This window comes from Emys orbicularis, chromosome 6 (genome assembly GCF_028017835.1).
Source record: "Emys orbicularis isolate rEmyOrb1 chromosome 6, rEmyOrb1.hap1, whole genome shotgun sequence".
NCBI lineage: Eukaryota > Metazoa > Chordata > Testudines > Emydidae > Emys > Emys orbicularis.
This window is the reverse complement of record NC_088688.1, coordinates 86,289,041-86,313,372: the sequence shown is the minus strand read 5'-3', so window position 1 is coordinate 86,313,372 and position 24,332 is coordinate 86,289,041.

Here is a 24,332-nt window from a genome sequence, read left to right as displayed (position 1 = left end):
TTTTGATGTATGTGTGGCACCTTTTCAAGCCAATAGGTATAGTGGAAGGTGGTAACTACCCGCACCCTGGCTGCACCACTGCTTAAAGCTTTGCTCTGCTACAGACTCAAGAGCTATCACAGAGGTCTGAAGCAGCACATTGTTGAGCTCTCCTCAGCTAGTTCCATCAAGATGAATTTATATTGGAAATACTGACATCATACCTACAGTGGTGTGAACACTATGTTATGATAGTAATTAGTAATAAACCACGTCAGTAAGGCTGTCAGTAATGCTGCCAACTAGACATTATACATTGTTATTTACAATGGGTGAACACATGAATGGTTTAAAAATTAATCTATTGCAGAGATTTAATTTCAGTGCATTAAATTTGCTATTCATTAGCAAGTGTGCTGTTTATCTTATAAAGGGGAAAGAGCATGTTTCATGTACAGTAGAACTTACTTTCTCCCAAATACTGACAATTTATTTAGGCTTTACAACATAAAGACTATACCAGCATGAACAGTCATTGTGACATTGGTTTTAATTTTGGACAAAAAAAATTGAGCAATCAAAGATTGTAGAACTGAGTCAATATGTTTAAGAAGAAAGAGAATCAATAAATTACATAAAACAGTCAAACTAGAAAAATACTTATCATTACAGTTGGATGAGTGAGATTTCTCACACTTACATCAAACTCAATAAAGCAAGCAGTGAATACTGCATACCTTCCAGCCTTAAAGAGCTGTCAGGTGAAATAAACTCTGAGGTATTTAAATGAAGGGGCATATCCTGTGACCTACAAAGTATTTATGAGACCTTCTATTGGCAGTATACCTGCAGTGAAATCAACACATATTTACAATATGTTAGACTCAAACTTAGGGACACATGGAGTACATTACTAACAGGAAATAATAGAGGTTCTTTAAAGTGTAGGTACCATGCACATTTCAAGGGGTTTAGAGGATGTAGTTGTTGAATAAGTCATATACAAAGGCCCAAATTTCCCACACCTACACACAAAACAAGCCAGGCTGTATTTTTCATAATCATTCTTCCAAGCCTGTGAGTTCAGTGAAATCCCTCTGTGCAGCCCTAAAAACATGGGGGCCCAGCTGTCACTACTTTCCCATGATGCAACAGGCAACAAACAGATCATCCTTGTGGTAGCAAACACATAAGAATGGACAGACTGGGTCAGACCAATGGCCCATCTTCTCCAGTATCATATCTTCTGACAGCGGACAGTGCCAGATGTTTCAGAGGGCATAAACCGAACAGGGCAATTACCAAATGATCCATCCTGTTGTCCAGTTCCAGCTTCTGGCAGTCAGAGGTTTAGGGACACGCAGAGAATGGGGTTGAGTCCCTAACCACCTTGGCTAATAGCCATTGATAGATAAGTTCCTGGAGGATAGGTCTAATTTTTTTAAGCCAGTTATATTTTTGGCCTTCACAACATCTCACAACAACAAGTTCCACAGGTTGAATGTGCGTTGTGTGAAGAAGTACTTCCATATGTTTGTTTGAAATCTGCTGCCTACTGATTTCATTGGGTGACCCTTGTTTCATGTGTTTAAAGGGATATTAAAGATTTATCCCATTTAAAGGGATACATAACATTTCCTTATTCACTTTCTCCACATCTTTCATGATTTTGTAGACCTCTGTCAAATTCTTCCTTAGTCATCTCTTTTCTCAACTGAACAGTCCCAGTCTTTTAAATCTCTCCTCATATGGAAGCTATTCCATACCCCTAACCATTTTTGTTGCCCTTCTCTGCACCTTTTCTAATTCTAATACATCTTTTCTGAAATGGGGTGACCAGGACTGCAGTATTCAAAGTGTGGGCATACCATGGATTCATATAGTGACATGATATTTTGTGTCTTATTATGCATCCCTTTCCTAATGGTTCCTAACACCTTAGCTTTTTTTACTGAAACTGCCCATTGAGTTTTGAGAGATTCCTTTTAACTCTTCCCAATCAGCTTTGGACTTAACGATCTTGAGTAATTTTGTATCATCTGCAAACTTTACCACCTCACTGTTTAGCCCATTTTCCAGATACTGTAATTTATAAATATGTTCAACACCACAGGAGGTCCCAGTAGAGATCCTTGGTGGACCCTGCAATTTATCACCTTCCATTGTGAAAACTGACCATTTATTCCTAGCCTTTGTTTCCTAGTTTTTAACCAGTTACTGATCTACAAGAGCACCTTCCCTCTTATCCCATGACTCCTTACTTTGCGTAAGACTCTTTGCCGTACTATGCTTTTACACTTGATTTACCAGAGTTTATTACTCCGTACTATTTTGATCAGTAGGATTTGACTTCTAATTTTTAAAGGATGTCTTTTTGCCTCTAACTGCCTTTTACTCTGCTGTTTTCCCATTGTAGCTTTTTATTTATTTATTGTGGTCCTCTTACTGCAGCACAGGAGCACAAGAAGAGCTCGTATGGAGCTGGGTTCTATAGGGTACAGAAGCTGCAAGCCTCAGATTATGTGCCTCATACCTGCATAGCAGATCTGCAGTGTTTCAACTGTGCCTGGAGCCCTCTATGGCCGCAGAGGAGGAAGCAGTATTTGGACTAAAGAATGCTACAGAATAGAGTTTCCAGGCAAATTACTGAGAAACTATTTTACATAGCACAGCTTTTAAAGGAGAGTGTTATATTGATACCATTCACTTAAACATTGCAAAATAGTATAGCTAGAGACATTACTGACATACTCCAGAGATTACATGAGATTTTAATGTGAAAACTCATTGTTCTGAGTCAATCTGATCCAGACAATAATTTTGTCATTTCTACAAGAAAGCACCACTTTTTGCAGGAAAATCATTGAGGAGATATTTAGACTTTTTTTGTCTATGTGCCTTGGGAAGAAGTTCATCATCCAGCACCTTCAGTATAAATCCAAGTGATGAGTTGCAGTTATTTATATCATCTAGCACTAGCAGCAGCAACTACCAATCAACACAAGTAGTTTTTGGCACCACCCGATGGTCCCTCTTCTATGACACCCCACTGCCGCTTGTTCTTTCCCTTCTCATAAGGCAGCCACAGTAAATCTTTCATGAGGAGAAATTTTCCTAAAAAAAATTATAGTCAATATAAACAAAGTGAATGACATGCTGCCCAGCCCGTGAAGAGAGGACTGCTGTGCAGAATGTAGTGGCTCAATTATTGCATGAGATTTCTTCACCTGCAGCACATAAACAATGCAGCTCATCAGAGCATTGCTGTAATTTATATTTTTGCCTGCAAGGTCTCTCATGGTTTGGGACCTGTCCAACTGAGATACTGCCTCTCTTCTAGTGTGATGGCAGATGTGATAAGCAGGAGCACGTGAGGAGACAGCTTCCTCCTGGTATGAATAGGAGAGGGCTGATGGAAAGGCATATTTGCAGATTGCTTATTGCATTATTTGCCCATCTCTGATATGTGCCAACATAAATACTATACCTTCAATCAATCTTCCCCTCTCTCCCCACCCAAAAAAAGATCTTTGATGATGTTTTTCCTGTCTTTTAAGAAAGAAAGGTTTCCCACCTTGCTCTAAGCAAAGGTATACATAAGTCCAAGCTTATTCCACTTTTGGTTTTGCCATAGCATAATAAAGCAATTAAACTTCAGCTGAAACCCAAGTTTGACTATTCCCTTCAAGCCCCCAGTCCCAGATCCTAGTTCATTCTGCCACTGATAGGTGCTACAAAAACTGGGCATATCTTGGTTGAAGCAACTTGAATCCACCTGTTATTATGACTCAGTAGAAATTATGCTACACTGTTAAACATGCTTTTAAAACATCATAGCTAGGTGCCTTAAGTAAGAAGCCCTGCACCCTATACAGTGTCCTAGTATCCGCCCCTCGTCTACAGAGACAAAAACAAGAAGAGCCATATTTTGCCCTCATGTACACACATCAACTTCCTAACAAGTCCACTGGAGCACATATCTGAAATCAGAATTTGTTCTAAAATTTTCTACTTTTTTGTGACCACTCAACTCATTATTTGCATTTTTATAATAATTCATATTTTGTATAGAATTCTAGTGCTAAGGTAGTGACTTCAAAAGCCCATAGGAACAGCATCCTATGTTTCACTGTGATGAATCCCCACTGTTTGAGGTATTCTGTACATATGTGGTAGTTTCAGAAATGGTATTTCAGTGCCAGAAAAATGCTGATTCGCAGTCACTGAAATGTTATTTACAGAACTTCACCCCCACTAAGGCATTAGGTAATGTTCTTTCTTTGCCTCCTGTTACTTTTCAGAGCACTGCTATTCAAAGGATACTATAAAGCAAGACACAGTGTAAGTGCAACTACAAGGTTACCAGTCAGAATTATAAAAACGGAATATTGTTAATTTTTAAGAAAGAAAAAGGCCAGTGAAACATATTCAAAGCAACAGAAAGCCAATAGATACATTAGAATCAAATTACTATTTCTTGAATAAACTATTCACGCAGCCTCCATTAAGAGTATTTATTTTTTATGTCTGCTGCATAATTTAACAATTTTTTTTAACTTTCCAACAGCCAAAACTTTTTATCTGCAAGTAAACTTAGAAAAGAAATGGAGTAATTTACAACACTTTGAGAGATATGATGTGTCTATTTCATTATGTTTTATGTAAATTGAGAAGCAGAGTTTGCACATGATGTTTTAATGCCTCATAGTACTAAAAGCTATAAATCCTTCCCCAATTTTAAAAAATTGTGCTTCAAGTGAATATAAACAAATGTTGGGACTCATGGTCTGGATAGGAAGTGAATGTTTTGGTCATAGCTACATATTAGCAAAAAGTTCTGTCAGGAAAAAAGTCAGTGGCAGAAAATATCTTTGATTTTCCAAATGTTTACTACATTTGCTCTAAAAATGATCACAGATTGGATTTGATTCTTGTTTTGCATTTTAACAGGCTATTACTGTAATACTTCAAAAATTGCAATCCATTTTGCCTTAGAAGTCTAGCCCCTGTTTTAGGCTTTCATGAACTAGAAAAGAGCTGATCTCACAACTAAACAAACTTAATAGCTTCCATGACTGATTCCAACGTGACAGTCTAGATATTTTCCATTTCTATAGGGTATTTTTTTTAATCTTATTGTCATTGTTCTTCATATTATACATTGTCAAGGGTATCATGGTGGCTCACTTTTAGAACTTTTTCAGTTTCCATGTCACATTCTGTGGAATCTTTTGAACTAAACTGAGAGGATATTTCTCTTTGATGTATATTAGACCAAAACAGTCAAATCTTTGCTGGGTGTATATTAGGACTGACTGACTTTCAAAAAGATAATCAATTAACTTACCAGTTGCCAGCAGTCAAAGATATTGGGTAGTCCTAGGAAGAAATAAACTTTTTTTAAGCAAGTACTTTGGTCTCCATGTTAACAAAACAAGTTGAACATGATTAAAATCGTAGACTATGCTACTATTCCCTGAAACATTAGACAATTCCATTATCTAGAAGCTGAAGTGTTTATTTTATATGCACCAAACACACATACTAATCTATCTGTCATTTGCACTGACAATAATACAATTTCTTGTTAATAACAGAGTAAAAAAGTACAGTTATTAGTCAGGCAGAGAGTTCCTTTAGCATTTGTGTAAGAAAAAAACATCTGGTATCATCCAAGCTTTCTTTTATATGTTCCACAATTTACAGTAATAATGCATTTCTAATGCACTTGCCATATTATCTGGCACGTCAAAAACGTATTGTACATTATACTGTGGTAAGTTTCCATGCTATATTTATATATTATATTAATCAATCTCATTGCAAGAAGCAATTCAAGCAAACCTTATATTTCTACATTTTCATTATGTTCTTATATTTGCATCAAATAGACATGACCAGGCAGCTAGAATTCATTACATTTGGCATAAAGAGAGAAAATCATTTTGAATTGAAATATTCCTTATATATTTTGTTTTGATATTATCAAGAGTTGCTAACATCAACCAGCAGTGTAGAAAAATGTGTTTCCCCAAGTGTATTCATTTCTTTAAAGAGGGCCTTGACCTTACTCAAATTCTAGGTGGTTGCACCAATATTTAACTAACTAAAAGTTGGGACAAAAGTTCTCCCAAACAACATGATACCCAAAAAGCCAACTCCAACTTAAAATGTAAATCACACCATCAAAATAATACATACTCACATGTAAATGAGTAAGTCACTCAAATTCACAAATCAGATCATATTAAACAGAGAATACAGCTTCATATCTCTCTCTCTCTCTCACACACACACACACACACACACACAAACACACACACACTAAAGGCACTACAGTTCATACATCTATGTTAATGATCTGATGGTGTCAAATTTGCAAATGAACTGAAGCTCAGCAGTTTCTCTTCAGAGTCTGCATCTATAGCAGATGCAAATGAACTGAAGCTCAGCATCTATAGCATCTAAAAATAGATGTAAAGGTAGCCATCTTACAGCAAAATAACTTCAGGACCAGACTCCAAAGAGAAACTGCTGAGCTTCAGTTCATTTGCAAATTTGACACCATCAGATCAGGATTAAACAAAGACTGTGAATGGCTAGCCAACTACAAAAGCAGTTTGTCCTCCCTTGGTGTTCACACCTCAACTGCTAGCAGAGGACCTCACCCTCCCTGATTGAACTAACCTCGTTATCTCCAGACTAATTCTTGCCTGCATATTTATACCTGCCTCTGGAAATTTCCATTACATGCGTCTGACGAAGTGGGCATTCACCCATGAAAGCTTATGCTCCAATACATCTGTTAGTCTTAAAGGTGCCACAGGACTCTCTGTTGCTTTTTACAGATCCAGACTAACACGGCTACCCCTCTGATACTTGACACAATGCTATTCAAGACAACCTACACTTCCAGAACAATTAATGTGGATCCTTGATCTTTATCTATGAAATATCCATCCTCAGATAAACCACTCAAATGTGTTTAGGATGTTACAATATAAAAGGGCAACACAGAATGCTGTTATTGTTAGAAGTATGTGAAGTCATGAAAGTCAGTGGCCTTTCCTGTGAAGCTTCATTACTTTTCATCTTTAACAGTATAGGGAAACAGCAAAACCCATAGGTCTTAACCGACTAAGTACAGATGAACTTCCTGATAAGGCTTCTTGAGGTAAATGAAGAATTAGTACCATTATTGCTAAACTTCAAGCAAACATCCATCTTTAGAAAAGATAAGAATATATATACTAGAAGGGCATGGTATTCCCCATAACTTTCCGAGTTAAATAAGAAAATAAAGGTTATGATAATGCGTAACTTAGGATGATATGCATACAATGTACTATAGTACCAGAGGATAGGAGATTGCTGAATGGTAAAAATGAAGGCTAAATTTTGTTAGTTTAAATTTTGTTAGGTTTTTGACAATGTACGCTGAATGGTAAAAAGATAACAATTGTTTTGATGTAATGTTCATGATTTATGGGAATGATAAACAAATTATGAAAGTTTGGATAAATATGTAATTGGGTATGTGGCACAATAGATGATGTAGAACAAAATAGCGTATAAAAAAAATCAAGTGACCAAGGGCCCAGGTGGAGAATGCTGAGCGAGAACATCATGCCTGGAACCAAAGTACTCAGAAATGTGTGCCTCTACTTGTTCTGTCTTCTTATTTCTCATATCTATACAGTTAGAAATCATAAGTGACAATGATTCCATCTGAAAGTTTATATAGGCAAAAAATTGATTAAGCGTTAAAGGGGGGAGAGATTTGTGCTTCAGTTTCCCACCTTACAACGGGCAGCAGTACTTTAGAATTTTGTCCAAAAAACTGTATCCAGAAAGATAATTTTGCAAAGGTGTTTTATCGGGGATATAATTTAACTAGGGATGCTGGCTCATAGAGAACAATAAGGACATGAGGAGCAAATGACAACTCCCCTGAGCATGACACCGCCCATTTTCAGCCAAAATCTTTTGGTGTTCTGCTGAAAACTTTTGATTTTTGTCCAAAATATTAGGTAAGAAACACTTTTTACCCACGGAAAGCAGATCACACGTCTTTTGTGAAAAGTGTAATAAAAAACAACTTTTCCACCAAAATATAGGTTTGATGGAAAAATGTTGACCAGATCTAGTCTTGGTCCATAACTGGGACTCCTAGGTGCTACTGCAATGCAAATAATAAAAATTAATAATAAGTGGCTTGTCTTTTAATATATGTATATGTACAGTGCCTAGCACAATGGAACCCTGGTTTCAAAGGGGACTCTAGATTCTACTATAATACAAAATTATATGTATTTCTTCAAATTTATAAAAAATAATTATATTGACACCTATCCAATAAATAAATCTTATAAAATAGCACATCAGGACTTGCCAGAATATCCACAACAATCCCCCTCCCCACTCTCAAACCCTACTTACCCATTTACATTTGAGGGGGGAAAGGCATTAGGAGGTACAGGGGCAAAACTCATTTTAAACAAATCCAGTGCAAAGGGAGTTTAAGGTCTTCAGTTTTAGTATTTGGGTGTGCAAATGAGAGTGGACAAAAACGGTGCATGCATAGCCCACTGCAATCATTGGAAAGCTTCTCATTGACTTTAGTGGGCTTTAGATTTGGCCCATGGTGCACACAAAGCTAGGCATGCAAAATGGAGATCAGAAGAGATTGCGCCCCTTGATATCTGAGGAAGCCAAATTTCTCTCCCTTCACCTCCCCAAACCTCCACCCTCAGACACAGAGGCATGAGTGTATAGATGATTTTTTAAAAGGTGAAGTATAAAACAGCTATTTTTCCTCTTTCATTGCCATATTATGCCTTTTCTTTCTCTTTTGAGTTTTCCTCTTCTCCCTCAAAGCCATAAAAAGTGTAGATATACATGAACATGTGGATAACTGGAAACTGGTTCCCTTAGCAACAGAAGCAATGTGGAAGCTCTTCATAGTCAAGATTTATTTATTATTTGAGATTCAAATGTTTTGGAAAATACGTTAGTTAATACATGGTCTAGCAGATGTTACTATGCCGTGATGTGTCAGACTTTTGAAAGTAACTATGACAAAAGTTGCGAAACTTCACTTTTGTGTTCCAGGTTCTGAAGCTCCATTGAAAGTTCTGTGTTCAAGATACATCTGCTCACAGTTAAGCTCAGAATGTGAATGTGTTCACTTAACCTGAATCACAATTAAGACATTTTCCACGTTGCTATTTCTTTTGACGGAAACCATTTTCTTGGCATCCTCACACCATATTAATCTGTGTTCTAAGTTTGGGATTCTACAGTAGAGATAACTGAGATGCATTAGAAAGAGGAAGCATAAAGATCAAGCATAGAAAAAGAGAGAAAATGCTGTAATTTTAAAAATATCTGTAAATTTCCATCTCATGGTCTGGGATGAATAGAATTAAATCTTGCTTGGATATTGCTTTACTCAGGAGACATTCACTGCCTGACAGCCTTACTATTAGGGCATCTCTGCTCCCTGTTTTCCTACTTCCACCCTTAAATGTGATAGTCCTTTACAGTTTATTCCAGCAAGATCACAATAAAGTTTTCAGCAGCTTTAATTGGATCAGAAGTTTCTTTTCCAGATAGTACTCCATGTACTATTAATGCTGTTTAAATGAGTTGACCCTGCTTCAGCAGTCAATGCATGGCAATGGAGATTTCAGTTTTCTATTGCTGCACAGAAACTGATTTAAGCTCCCTTTGTCAATACGTGGACATCCCAACTCTGTACAATTTTATTTTTCTAATGTTCAATGTTTGGTTATTTTTCATATTCTGTGCATGTTTTACACTGATAATTGGGAAGGTGATAGGGATTTACTTTTATTTCTTTGTCCCTCCCCCTGGTGGGTCATTGTTTTTCGTTACATATATCCTGGAGCTGCCAGCATCCCTCATGGTTAGATCAAGGGGAACTGAGATATACACATGACCTTGAGCATATTGAACTTATGTAAAACATGCCCTTAAAAAGAAATGGAAATGTATCAAGGACCCATTTTCATGACCTATTCTTGCAGCCATATAGGACAGTTTAATTGCATAATCAAATATTGTAATATAATCGGAGGGACTTGTCTCAGGTTTGGTGCTGAATGCAAGTCCCATGAAACTTTGCAGTATGGGAAGTATGAAAAATTACCAGTGGGATGCACATGCTAGCAAGCATGATGCCAGATAGGGCAAAGAAGAAATACAGTTATTAGGCAAAATGTAATTGGTTCAGTTACTTGAGTAACAACTTACAAAATTGTAACCAAAACCACAAAAAGAGGAATAAAGAGAGTAAAGTGAGACCAAAACAGGTGATGTAACTGCAGCGGGGCTGTTCTCCACACGATAAAGTCATGCCTTCCTGCTTGTGCTGACATTATAAAGCCTAATTGATTGAGCTAAGCTATCTGGAGTCTCAAAATCTAATAATTACAAATTATGAATCTTAACATACCTGTGACTTGCTGATGCAACTACTTAGTTGCAAACATTTCCATTTTTTCCTCCAAAGACATTACAGAGTATTTAAATTATCACTCCTAAAGCAGCTCCTTAGAATCCTGCAGCTAACGTCCCATGTTGTAAACTCAGATCCCAAAGCTAAGCAAGATTAAGTACAGTCAGTACTATGGAAAACCACGAAGGAATGCTTAGGTTCTGCTAGAAGCAGTAGTAGTGATTCTTTAGGGGACATTCCACCCTCCATTGCTAGTGTGCCATTATCCTGACCCAGAAGGAAAGAGAAGCTTCGTCTACCTGCTCATTCAATCCTGTCCCTTCTTCTGTGACTGTCAATGGGGTGTCAAATGGGAGAAGAGAGGGGCATTTTTGAAGTGGAACTAGACTGAGACCACCAAATTAATGTCTCATAGAACACTAATAACTGATGGTCACAGTTCTCATCCACCTTTTACCTGGGCTGGATTAGAACCCAGATGCTAAAGGTGAAAGGTTCTGTATATCATTACCAATACTGAGTGATTTAGTGACCCACTGAAGTCCATTCCCCTCCCCCAAAGATGGATGCATAGGCCAAATATTCAGAAAGAATAGCCTGATGTGTATGTTCAGAAATTGTAGCTGCACTTTTACATATTCATTCCATAACTATGTGCCTAACAAGCATTTATGTGAGTGTATGGCCATTTAGATGGCTAACTAACCATATGCACCCACGGACAGGTAGAATAATTGTGTATAAAAAAAAAAGTGACAAGAGGTTTCTCCTCCTGCAAAACTGCCCCATGCTTTAGACTCAGACTCATAGACTTTAAGGTCAGAAGGGACCAATCTGGTCATCTAGTCTGACCTCCCGCATGATGCAGGCCACAAAAGCTGACCCACCCACAACAGAATCTTCCAGCCTGCGACCCCTGCCCTATGCTGCGGAGGAAGGCGAAAAACCTCCAGGGCCTCTGCCAATCTACCCTGGAGGAAAATTCCTTCCCGACCCCAAATATGGCGATCAGTAGAACCCCGAGCATACAGGCAAGATTCTACAGCCGGACCCTCATTTTACCCGCGATGTCACGTTAATGCCTAATTGACTAAAATCACGTTATCCCATCAACCCATTCCCTCCATAAACTTATCAAGCCTAATCTTGAAGCCAGAGAGGTCTTTCGCCCCCAGGTTTATCTCATCCCTCAGGTTTTCTATTTCATTTATGAGGACTTTATGTTTAATTTTTCTTGTCTGTGTGACTGGATTAAATTCATTCCTTATTGTATGGTTTATTTTACAGGATTAGTGTTTCTTCTGGTTTCCACTCAATTTGAGTCCTGGCAAGATGTCAAAACAAGGGCAAAAGGTTCACAGTGAATAAAATTGGTACATACTGGAGAACAAAATCTGATGCTCAACATGAGTAAGGGTAACAACATACTATGCCTCTAGCCTCATTGACTTCACTGGGACTACTTGAGAGACAAGTATTATTCAGAATGAGTAAAAATATCAGAATCTACCCTCATGATAAATATATTCTACACATGGACTGGGAGATTGGTTAAAGTTTAAAGAGACACTATTATAGAAGGTGGAAGGATTTAATGGATATTCAGATAAACTCTTCTACAATAACCTTGATATTTCTTTTGCATCATATAGCTCTGACCCCACACAAAGGAGGATGTTCAGAAGTTATCCTACAATATGTTTAGTTATTTATGCACTTTGGCCAAAATGACAAATTAAAGAGGTTGCAGAAATGTCACTTTTTTTAAAGATTGTTTTCATGTCTCTATTACTACTAGTGCTGGTTGGGCAGCCCTGGAAACCAGCTGACCCTCAGAGATTGGAAGGCTTGGGTCCCTAGTCCCAGGCCAGTATGAATGGTGCGGTGGCCCCAGAGCCACCGAACCAGAGAACCCTCTCAGCTCTGGGATGAAATTGATCTGATTCTTTTCAGTTTGGCCACTGCTATTCATATTTTCTTGAAGAAACACTGCATGTCAATGTTTACAAAAGGAAAACTTTTCAGAATTTCTTGTTTATAGGACATTTTTAAAAAATGAATTTGTGCCAGATCTGAATGAAACCAAATTTTGAAATATCAAAATTTCCCGTGAACTGGAGATCCCAAGTTTTACTCAGCTCTTATTATTTCCACAAATTCCATATGGGTTAATCTGCCGACTTCATTTTTATTTTTTCAGGTAGTCTAACAAAGTACTACCCTTAGACTATATACCATTCTACTTTTACCAAATCACATGTGATTATCTAACCCATTATTTACTGTCAGAGAATGAGCCAGGGAGAAATTAAAAAAAAAAAATCAGCTGGAGCAGGTGATCCCAATAAGACTGAAATTTCCAAAATTAGGTGATACTGAAAGTAATCACTTTGAAGTAATAATGCTCCTCCAACTCTTTTTCTTTTAGGTGATTCTAATATAAGATGCAGAGATTGTTATGCCATCTTCTCAAAGAGAGATATCATGCCATTTGTATTATACCATGCTCGTTTACCAAGGGAAGAGATAGGGCATGGCTGTCAAAGGAAAGGTGTTGTATTAGTAGAATACACTTTACTGAGGTCTTGCATTGTTCATACAAAGGCAAAAGATACTTAAAAATTGACTGCAGTCAACACACACAACTATTCAAATACAGGTAAACAGTAATTATATTTAGCACTTATATAGCACTTTACAAATGTTAACAAATCAATCCTGACAACACCTCTGTCAGGTAGGTAAGCATCATCCCATGTTACAAAAGGGGAATTGAGAGATAGTTAAGTGACTTGCCTAAAACTACAGGAATTAGTGAGAGATACGGGATTAGAGTTTAGGAATCCCTGGCTTTCTAGACCCTGTTTATCTTGATATAATAAACAGATGTAGCATTTCTAGAAGTGTTAAACCAGCTCTAGTGCATGCTGTGTGGAGAGCAATCCACTCCATGACTGCATGATGGATCTGCTAAGCATGGGACTACAATTCCCATCAGCCCCCTCTCTACTACACTTCCCTTTCCCCTGGCCAGGTAAGGGGATGGGTCCTGAATCAGGAGTTGCTGATCTCTGTTGGGAAGGAGCAGCCACATAGCAAGCCAGGAGCTGCAGGAAAGCTTGATGCAGAGAGGAACCACCCACGTAGAGCAACATGTGGAACAGGTGATGACTGCCAAACAATACAGGAAGGTGCAGGTCTGTGTGGTACATATGGGGGAGCAGCAGCAGTGTGCAGGGAGCCCATGCAGAAGAACTCCAATGAAAGACATGCCATTAATAATCCTAGAACGGAAACCTGCAAGCTTCTATTTGCTTGAATAGAGAATGGATTGGAGAGGGCATCCGAGGCACTAGGACTGAAGAGCATTGACTCTCAGTTGGATTGCCTCTGGGGCCCAAACAAGAACTGCTGTTTGAAGTGTAACAATTTATGCTTCTGTGCATAGATTGTTTGAAACCTATCCCTTTCCTGCCTGCCATAGTAAAATACACTTTCCTTAGCCATCCACTTCGTCATTATTGATACCAGCGGGGCTACTGCCTGCAAAGCCTAGCTGCTAAAGCACCTACAATTCTTGCCTCCAAGTCACACTATATTTGGCTTGCTACTAGTACCTTAGAGTTTCAGATACTCCAGCACTGAGCAAACTCAATAATTACAACTGCTTAGTTCACATCAGAACCATGGATGATTCTGAGTGGTGGGTAATCCTATTCATTATGAGCCATATTAGACAACCTGAATTACAGTGCTAGGGAAAACATCTATGTCTTTGTGGTACAAACATGGGGGTAAGTAAAGGCAGCTGGACACAAAGTCCTATCTTTGCTATACCCTGCAAGAGCACTACAAAAGGGGAACACAGTAATCAAATTTCAGAGACGAGGAGTCACCATGGGGAAAATGGGAAGGTTCAGAGAGTAGGATTTAATTGTTTTATGAGACAGGAAGATTTAGTTTCGAGTCTCAGGTCAAGCAGAATTAATATGGATTTTGAGATGGGATCTGGAAAGAGTCGTCGTTTAGGCATTGACTTGTGAGACATATCCATGTCCATTGTGGCTGATTACAACTTGTAGAGAACGAATGAGTCTGTTATTGACAAAGAGAATTGCTAGTTGCTTTTCAAAAGACAAGCTGCCAACCACAATTAAACAATTGGTGATTAGGCCTGTAGCGAGGCGGTGGGATACCCCACAGCCCCGCTGAGGGCCGAACCTCCCCTAATACCAACATGGGCGGAGCCACCGGGTCCGGCGCCCGCCCCTCAGAGGTCATGGCGCCGACCCGGAAGTATAAAAGCCCGCCTGCCGAACTCAGTGGAGAATAAGCCGGCGGAGAGAGCAGACGTCTGTGGCTGGGCTCCCGCTTGGGAGACAGCAGCAGGCCGCAACCGGCCTGCTCACTCACCAGGCCAGCCAAGCCTACCCCTCGCCCGTTACCCTGAGGAGGACTGGCCAAGCCTGCCCCTTTCCAGCTATCCCAAGGAGGGGCTGAGCCTGCCCCTTTCCTGCTATCCCGAGGAGGAGCCGAACCTGTCCCTTTCCAGCTACCCCGAGGAGGAGCCGAGCCTGCCCCTTTCCTGCTATCCGGAGGAGGAGCCGAACCTACCCTTCGCTACCTACCCGGAGGAACCGATGCTGGTGGAGAGCACCGAGGACACTAGTACGGCCCAGGTACCATACGAGGGGGAATGTGGAAATAGCCCGGGGGCAGCCGACCCCAGTCTGGCTGCAGCACTGCCAGAGCCTATGTCAGTGTGTTGCGGCCAGGATCCCCACTGACAGCAGCGAGTTTCCGCCGCTGCTAGGGCCCCGGGCTGGGACGCAGTGGAGTGGGAGGGCCTGCGTCCCCCCTGCCACCCACTCCTTGGGTGGCAGACTCCCCCTTTTCCCTGGCCTAGAGAGGCTGGGTTCCTGATTGCCTATTTGATTGCTGCCCCGCCCTGACCTAGGGCCTGGGCTGCTACAAACATTGACTCAGCCCCTGCTTAAGGGCCTGGGTTCCCGAACTATTGGCTCAGCCCCTGCTTGAGGACCTGAGCTCCAGACTGCATGGTTGCTGCCCCGCCCTGATTGAGGGCCTGGGGCTTTTTCTGACCTATTGGCTCAGCCCCTGCTTAAGGGCCTCAGCCCCTAACCATGTGTTTGCTGTCCCACACTACCACTGGACCAGGACTGATGGCGGACCAGAGCGAGGCGGTGGGATACCCCACAGCCCCGCTGAGGGCCGAACCTCGGCCGAGAATACTACAAGGCCTTGCTTTGGAAATCATCTTTGGACATTAACAACTTTGTTAATTATCATCCTGGTATGGATCTCCACATTTTACAGTACATCAAAGCACACTACAGAACTTCTAGTGCATGGTGGTAGGGACCACATGGCCAGTTAGCCTGCAGCAAGCTAGTATGCCTTAGATTCACACCCTGTCTTGCCAAGCACTAAGTTTACTTGTGGACATGCCCTTATATTCCACAGACTTCTTTGGTACCTCAAGTCTGTGGTGCTGATAGTGACTCCATATAGTTACACTGATAATAACTGATGGGCATGGGTACGTGTGTTATACATATTAAAATAGTCTCTGCTGGTCAGGAGGAAATAGGGAAATAACAGCATCTAAGCCAAGTCAAGAAATGTAATATAAGGAATAAAACAAATCTAAACTAACATTTTCAGTATCCCTTTCATCTTAGTGGGGAAATGCAACACTGTATTTCTGTCCACATAGTGCAGCACAAGTCCGTAGCATCTTAAAGTCTGGTCCCATGATTCTAAGGTGGCACCCTCAAACAACGAGCAAGCTCTGCTTCCTTCTTTTGGTCCTCCTGTGAATTCAGGACACCCTAAAATAGGTGAGTGAGCATGTTTTTATTTCTATAATTTAGTGAGGAGGAGAAAGAGGGAGTCTCTAGCTTTGATCTGGGCACTGTGCACTTGGTTTCTCCTGTCTCCTTCTTCCTTGAGTGGTTCCACATTAAGTTTCAGGAAAGGAGTGTGAAATAGTTATGATACCCTAGTTAAGCTTTTATCTGATTGATTGTGATTATTTCCTGAATAAAAGTGATTATTTAATGTAACCACTTGAAGGTGGGTTTTTGTAATATATTGTTTTAGTACTTTGTAAAAATAAATAAAAATACCCAGCTTGCCACATTAGTAGGTACTCTATATACCCATTGGTAATAAATAACCATGTCATGGGGGTTATTTCAGATGACAAAAGTTTAAAAGGATTTTTAATAGAACAGACACAGAGGAGGGAGTCTACCAAAAAATCTTAGAGCAGACAGAAACAATTAGAGAACCAGATTAACAATAGAAAGGTGGGAACCATAAAAATAAAACAATACAGAAATGAGGGTTTCACAACCACTGATGAGTGATTTCTTGCCAGACATGATGCTATCACTTAAGATCTGTTTCTTTATCTGGTGGTGATGGGCATTATGACGACAGGATCGTCTTCCTAACAGCCCAATTCCACCTTATTTCAGTGTGACTGGTTTGGAATGTGAGGATGTGAGCATACACTTCCCAGTTTATGGCTGCCTCTGCTGCTTAGCCAAAGACCTTAGCCTAAGAACAAGACCTCAGACTATCCTAGTGAGAGAAGGCCCATACACAGGAGGACTGTGATTTTGATTCTTTGTTTTTTATACCCCTGTAACTAGCTAAGTGATAAAAATACACAGAAGTTCTTAAAGCATAGACCTTTACAGGCAGGCCTGAATATCTATATTCTAACACATATCATCTCTTATGCCACCTTTAATAAGAAATGGAGAAAACATAGAATTGATACCTTTGCAAAGGAAATTAAGGCTTTGTATGTAGACTACATTTCTGCCCTCCTCTGAGAAACTCAGAATCCTCATCACTTTAAGATATGAAATCAACAAATTTCTGTCCCAAAAAACTGAGTTTGCTTTATTCTCTTTGAAGCAAAACTACTGGCAGTTTGGTGAGAGAGCTAGCAACTGTTGGCCTATAGACGTAAGCAAAAGGCTAACAGAAATAAAACTGCTGATACAGTATTTGCAATAGTAACAATAAATTATATACCACACATTAATAAACAATTAACAGTTTTATTCAAAACTATATTTAGCTGAAGAAGGAATCAGTAAAGCTACCCTATAACACTTATTAGTGGATTGTTTCTGCCACAGATCTGACTCTCAAAAAGATCTTTTAGATGCCCCTGTAGAAATTGTGGAACTTACTCAAGCTATAAAAGAAATGAAGGTTGGAAAGACTCCTGGTGCAGAAGGGTTCCCAATTTAATTTTACAAAAAGTTCTCTGAAATTTTAACACCTAAGTTATTGAATATTGGTTCAATTAGGCCAAAAATGAACAAATTATCCTGCCTACACTATGAGAAGCTGTACTTTCAGTTATTCCTAAACCCGGGAAAGAACTTGGACTATGTAGTAATTACAGGGCAATTTCTTTAATCAATTGCTCTCTCATGTTATACACATAAATCAAATCCTTCATAATAGACATGGTTCAGATAATTTGCATCAACTAACTGATATTATTGCTGCTTCGAGAGATTCTAAAGAACCCTTAGCTGTCATTTCTTTAGATGCCAAAAAGGCCTTTGCCTGCATAGAATGTGTTGGCAAAATGTGGATTTTGTAACCAATGTATTGCTTGGGTTAAGCTTAATACTCTAACCCAACTTCCAAAGTAGTTACCAATGGTATTATTTCTGCCCCATTTCGATTACAGAGAGTTATGAGGCAGGGCTGCTGTTTGATTTACCTTTAGAACCTTTAGCCATTACCATCCTAGCAAATCAACATATTCATAGTATCGGGGTGAGCCAAACAGAGCACAAAATTATGCTCTATGAAGATGAGGCAATCCTTTCTTTCTAACCACAACTAATGTTTGGATTGCTGTCTGGATATAACATTAAATGGAGTGTGTAATAGACAGTTTTCTGTCTATTACACACTCTTCTATAGGTTTGTTTCTTAATTTGTTTTGTTTTTACAGAATTCCTATAGAAGAAATATAATGTTATATCAATTTCAGAAGGACGGTCCAAAAGAAAAGAAAAGACATTAGGTAAAATCCCGGTACCATCGAAGTCAAAGGCAAAACTCCTATTGAGTTCACCAGAGACAAGATATTGACCTCTTTTTTGCTTACATTCAATAGGACTGTCCCAAAAGGGTGGTTTGTTTCTCAGCCTAGTTCTCATGCACTACTAGGACAATTTTTTTTGCTTTGATTTCTACAATTTCAGGATAAGTGTCAATAGGGGGCAGAGGGTAGGTGTGGAATTACATAGAGATTTGGAAATAAAAGTCAAATATATTTATACAACACCAGATTTTACAGCTTCTCTCTTTTTTATATATAAAACCTAAAATTTGGGCTTTAACTATTTGATCAGTGACCCATTCATAGAATGTTTTATAAATTGCATTACATCTCTTGATTACGTTAATGAGTATAACCATCTTTCCATAAGTAATATTTTTGCTGCTGTGCAAATACAAGAAAAGGCAAAAAGGGGCAGTTGACTATTTATAACAGAAATGAAAGCCATTAACAAGTATTCTCATTTTGCAGCAAAACAGTCGTTTTTAGAATAATCTTTTATTCTCAGTATGCAGGGGCGATATTAATTCAGTTTCAGCTCAGAATGTTGGTCACAAGAATAAGAGATACCAATAAAATCAACTTCCTCCTGTTGGTATGCCACAAGCGACATGCATCACATTTTGTATTATGAATGCTTTGTATTTTGCTGTAAATCGCCCTCTGTGTTTTTGTTGAGTACCATAATATACCAAACAGTCAGAAAATAGAAACTGAATCATGCTACAGAGCAATGCCAGCTTTCTATAATGCAGACTGTAGCTGGCGTTGCTGTACTATCACTTCAGTAAACTGGATGTGTGGGTGTGTATTTTTAATTTCAAGAGTTAAAAAAATAGCCACAAGAATATTTTTTCTATCCTAAATTATCACAAGAAAAAATGTCATATCAACACATTTTGTGACAGGATGAATGCTACAGAACTTGAGTGGGGTTTTTTTTTTGGTCCATTTAATGTATCCGAATCTGAATTTGAAATTAATTCCAAAAATGAAGCTATTTGATGCTCCATTAAGTAGTGACACAAGAACAAAAAGCAACACATCCTTATCCCATTTTGTACTGCTACTTTTCCCCTTCTTAAAGTGAATCAACTTGCCAAGTGAGCTGAAGTCATAGAATATTCCTACATATTTCACCAGCAGCTCCCTCTTTTAGGTCTATAAACTACAGATTTTTAAAATATAACACCTCTCTTAGGGCCTTCCCTTGCACCCATCAAACCCTTAGGGATTGTGCTGGCTGTCCTGGACATACAGAAAGCAGAAAGTATTGCTGAAATGAAAGTGATGAAAGCCCCAAATCTCCTGCTCTCTGGGCTAGTGGAGGTACCGTAGGTATCTTTAGAAGTGACAAATGACAAATTCAGTTGCAGAAAGAGGTATTGCAGCAGAGCTAAACACTAGCTTATTCAAAGAAGAGAACATAGGAGTAGAGTTAAGTGAACAATAGAGTAGTTTTACAGTAAGCAGTGTCTATGGGTTCCATCACGGTGCCAGATTCTGCCACCCCTTTCCTTTTGAGACATTCCATAATGCCTGGAGAAAGTCCTTGCATAAGTACAACTACACTACAAATAGAGCCCTGCAAATCCATGGATATCCATGGACCATTTTTGCAGATCAAATACGGATACACATTTTGTAACCGTGCAGGGCTCTAACTATAAAATCTATGTCAGTACAGCTATGCTAGCACAGACCCCTAGTGCAGATTCAGAGTATGCCAACAGAACGTTTTTCCTCGAGTACATGCACAGCCCCACCTCCCCAAATGACATTAGCTATGCTGTCAGAAGCATTTCTTATGTCAGCATAGCTGACTTTATACTGGGGGTTTTGTCAGCATCGCTATGTCATTAGGGAGTGTGGGTTTTTTTCCACATCACTGACTGACATAGCTATGCCGGTGTAAATTTAAGTGTAGATGAAGCATAAGATACTAAATGTAAATAAGCGTGCCAAAATCTGACCCACAGCGTCATAACTTCTGTCTTTAACTAAAACTTTCAAATTCCTGTGAGTCTTCAAAGAATATCTAGACAAATTTAATGTATTTTGCATTTTTCCATGAACATTGCTTTATCCTTGTGTGTGATGACTTTTCTTTCTCCCCTGTTTTTTCTCTTTTTTGTTTTTATGTATACATTATTGTAGAGATTAAGTATAATGTTTTTTGTTAAATTATCAGTAAATGTTGGGCTTATCCATGAACTCTAAGGGCTTATCTTCACTACAGTTAGCTCAAGCTATGATTCAAGTTTTGCCCCTAACCCGACTCCCATCCACACACAAATGTCTAGCTGGGAGTGGGAAGGGGAGTGAGTGTTGAAGCTTGAGCTAGTAATGTAGTGGGAATACAGCAGCTCAACATACAACTCATCCTCAACTGCTAATCTAGTCACTCTTATCTCACTTGAGAGTTGTTTCATGGTGTGGTTGCTCTCATTTAAGCTAGGCTAGCTCCAGTGGAGTAAGATTTAAATGTACTAACTCAAGCTAATTGTTGCAGTGAAGATAAACTTTAAGAGGACAAGATGATTCTTCTATTCCTGTCCCCAGTACTTTGAGAGTAAATGCAAAGGCCAGAAACACATTCTAGTAGCCCAAGTGCTCATCCCAAGCCTCTCAGCTGTGAAACCAACATACAAGAACCCCAATAAAACAGAATCAGGACGGTTGGATGTTTTAATGAAACTTACAGAAGTTTGTACTAACCAGGGATCTCAAAATTGCCCAGCTAATCTGTTATCAACTAGAGTTCTAATGAGTCACTTTTGTAAGTATCTGATTAAGAATGTTCCACTCATTCCCTCACAGGTGGGAGGCATCACAATGTTATTTTTTGTTACTGTCCATGCTAAATTAAACCTTCTTCTGGTTAAACATGAATTATTGAGTGCTCCATTGCTTTATAACATGTTTACAGTTCTCTGGAGCCTGCCCCTCTTCATATTAAGAGTGCTGTGACTATTGCACTTGGGGTGAGATAACTCACTTTACAAATTTACTTTCCCAATATTTCAATATAAAATGGCAAGGAAGGTCATGTGGATCTAAGGAAGGCAGATACCATCAATTTTACTTATGCTTCACCTCTAGATGCCAAGAAGCAGGTAAATATAGTATCCACGTGGCCAGTTAATGTGTGTTTTGTTTGTAGTACAGGCTTTTATGATATTCTAGTGTTGAACTGAAATGACCTGGCTGTTATTGGGTTTCCACTTGGCCTCCTCCTTTAAGCCAGTTGCACATCAAGCACCTGATCTTTGGTCAGGAACAGAATTAGTGTTGCTGCCTGAGCCAAACTAGAATGGTTCAAAAATATCAAAATAGGAGCTGACATTTTATGGGGACTTGGTTTGAATACAGATGTTATTAAGATTGTGGATTTAGCAAGGTACTCAAGCATGAACCTAATTAAGCATGTGAGTCATTCCATTGAAATCAATGGGACTAGTCAGAAGCCTAAAGTTAACACATGCTTAAGTACTTTGTTGTATCAGGGCCTAAGAGCTCAATAATTATCACTGTATTCCACATTCCAAGTACATTCTAAGTACAAGTCTTATATGAATGCTACAATAATGTTAGTTTTACCTGAAAATGGTATTGAGTTATTAGTGGTGATCACTCTATTTCTGTGGCTGAATTAGTTTTCAAAACATGGCAAAGGACTGAAGTAAGTAGTTAGAAGGATTAATTTATCCTTATTTTAGAGTACATATACAGGTGTTCTTGAGGATATAGCCTTCTCTCATACAATCATATATCTGAACCTATTTCTATCTGATTTCTCTCGGACTATGGGGTACAGAAAACATTCTACTCTGTATTGTTGTTTTCCTTTCTGCTGTTGACAGCGCCTCCTACTTTCTCATTCTATTCAATCTCAGTCCAGCCTTTGACACAGAGTTACTCCAAACTTCTGGATCTCCTGCATAGTTTTACAGGTATCTAGTCTCCTTTTTTCCCCATCGTTCCTCTTTCTTGCTTATCAAGCTACTCCGTAACTGGTGGGTCTCTTCTACGATAAGACCCCTTTTATCTACATCATCTCCCTGGGTTGTCCTTGACCTTATGCTTTTTTGCTACTTACCTTCTTCCTCATCCCTTATCTCTAATTACTTTTAATCTTAACTAGCACTAATACGGCCTTGACCAAGAAAACATAGCTTGTAGTGATGAGCAGACTGCACTTTTCCCTGCCCCCCTCCATCACCACATGTGCATGGAGAAGCCCCATAAGACATTGTACTTGCCTCAGCTACAGCCTACCTGGTGGCTCCACATCACCCTCATGCCATGAACTAGCCCAATATAGTCTAATATTTCATATATTATATTTGTTTCTGACAAAAATGTGAGATTCAGGGATGCAGAGAAATGTACGGAACTTTTTTCAAACAACAAAATATGTTTGGATAAGTTGAGTTTTGGCTGAGAGGCATTCAGGCAGGTTTTTATTTTGTCAGAATCAGTTTACTTTTCCTCTTTGGTTGTGACATGAACACAATGAATTGCTGATATTGGTGCTAACAGCATAGAGCATGTCAGAGGAATTTTTCATTATTCCCATGGCATAAATGTTTGTTTTTATTTTATGTGAGCAGATGCAAGCAGGACTTCGGTTTGTGAAACCAATCTGCCTTGACTGTCTTCACTTTTGAAATACATTGCCTTTTTTTTTTTAAAGGTACTACAAATATTATCAACTTAGAAATACTGATAAAACTCAGTATAATGGCAACAGTGTACTACAAGATAAAGCCATCACTAATTTAGTGAGGAATTATTTTTGGATTCATAGAAGGCATTTGTTTCTGCCTGTTTCATATAGCTGTCAAAACTGCCTGCAACAAGAAGCAACCGATACTCATTTCTTCTCTAGTTGCTGACAGCAGTACAATGCATATATGCTCACTTACACAAATACATCCCATTGTATCAAAATATAAAGCCCAAGGGAATCTCAGCTAACTATATTTCAAATCCAATAAAAATAGTATATCAACAAATGACATGACCTTTCTGATAGAATATCATCTTTAGTTATCATTGAACTTTTTTTTTTTTTTGAGGGCTTACTTGCAAGATATGTTTTTCTGCTGACCAGAACCTTATGCACAGAGTTGGCAGAGAATACAAATACTTTGTTTATCCTTTTATATAGGGTCTCTCACATTTTATGATCCTCTTAGGTTTGTAGCTTTATGTTGAGTCATGCAGTCTTTGTCAGTTTTTATGTTCAGTTTGAGACTAAATTTCCTGTTTGTAATGATCAAAAAGTAAACTCTTAAAAAATCATTAGAAATCTGTACAAACAACCTTAGCAGCTACTATTTTGTCTTACTCTTCTCTGTGTGCATCTACACTTTTTTCCAATAGTTTTCTGTCAGAAAACTTCCATATTACCCTTGTTCCAGTAATAAATATACTATTTTTAAAAGGGTATGAATGTAAAGTAAATTTAGCACTGTCTTTGTTGGTTATCATTTTTTTCTACAAACCATACACATCTAACTTAGACTACCTGAAGGAATTTGCAAATTTTCAAAGAGAAAGACAAAGTGAGAGAATGGTATGAAGTTATTCTGACTTTATCAATACAGTAGCAGAACCACACCCAGGCTTGTTTTATGATCTGTGATTATGGTTAATGGCTGCTTCATATACTAAACCAACTGAAATGATTTTAATTTATATCAACAAAGCCAGGTCACTGAATTTCAAGCAGAGCAAGTTATT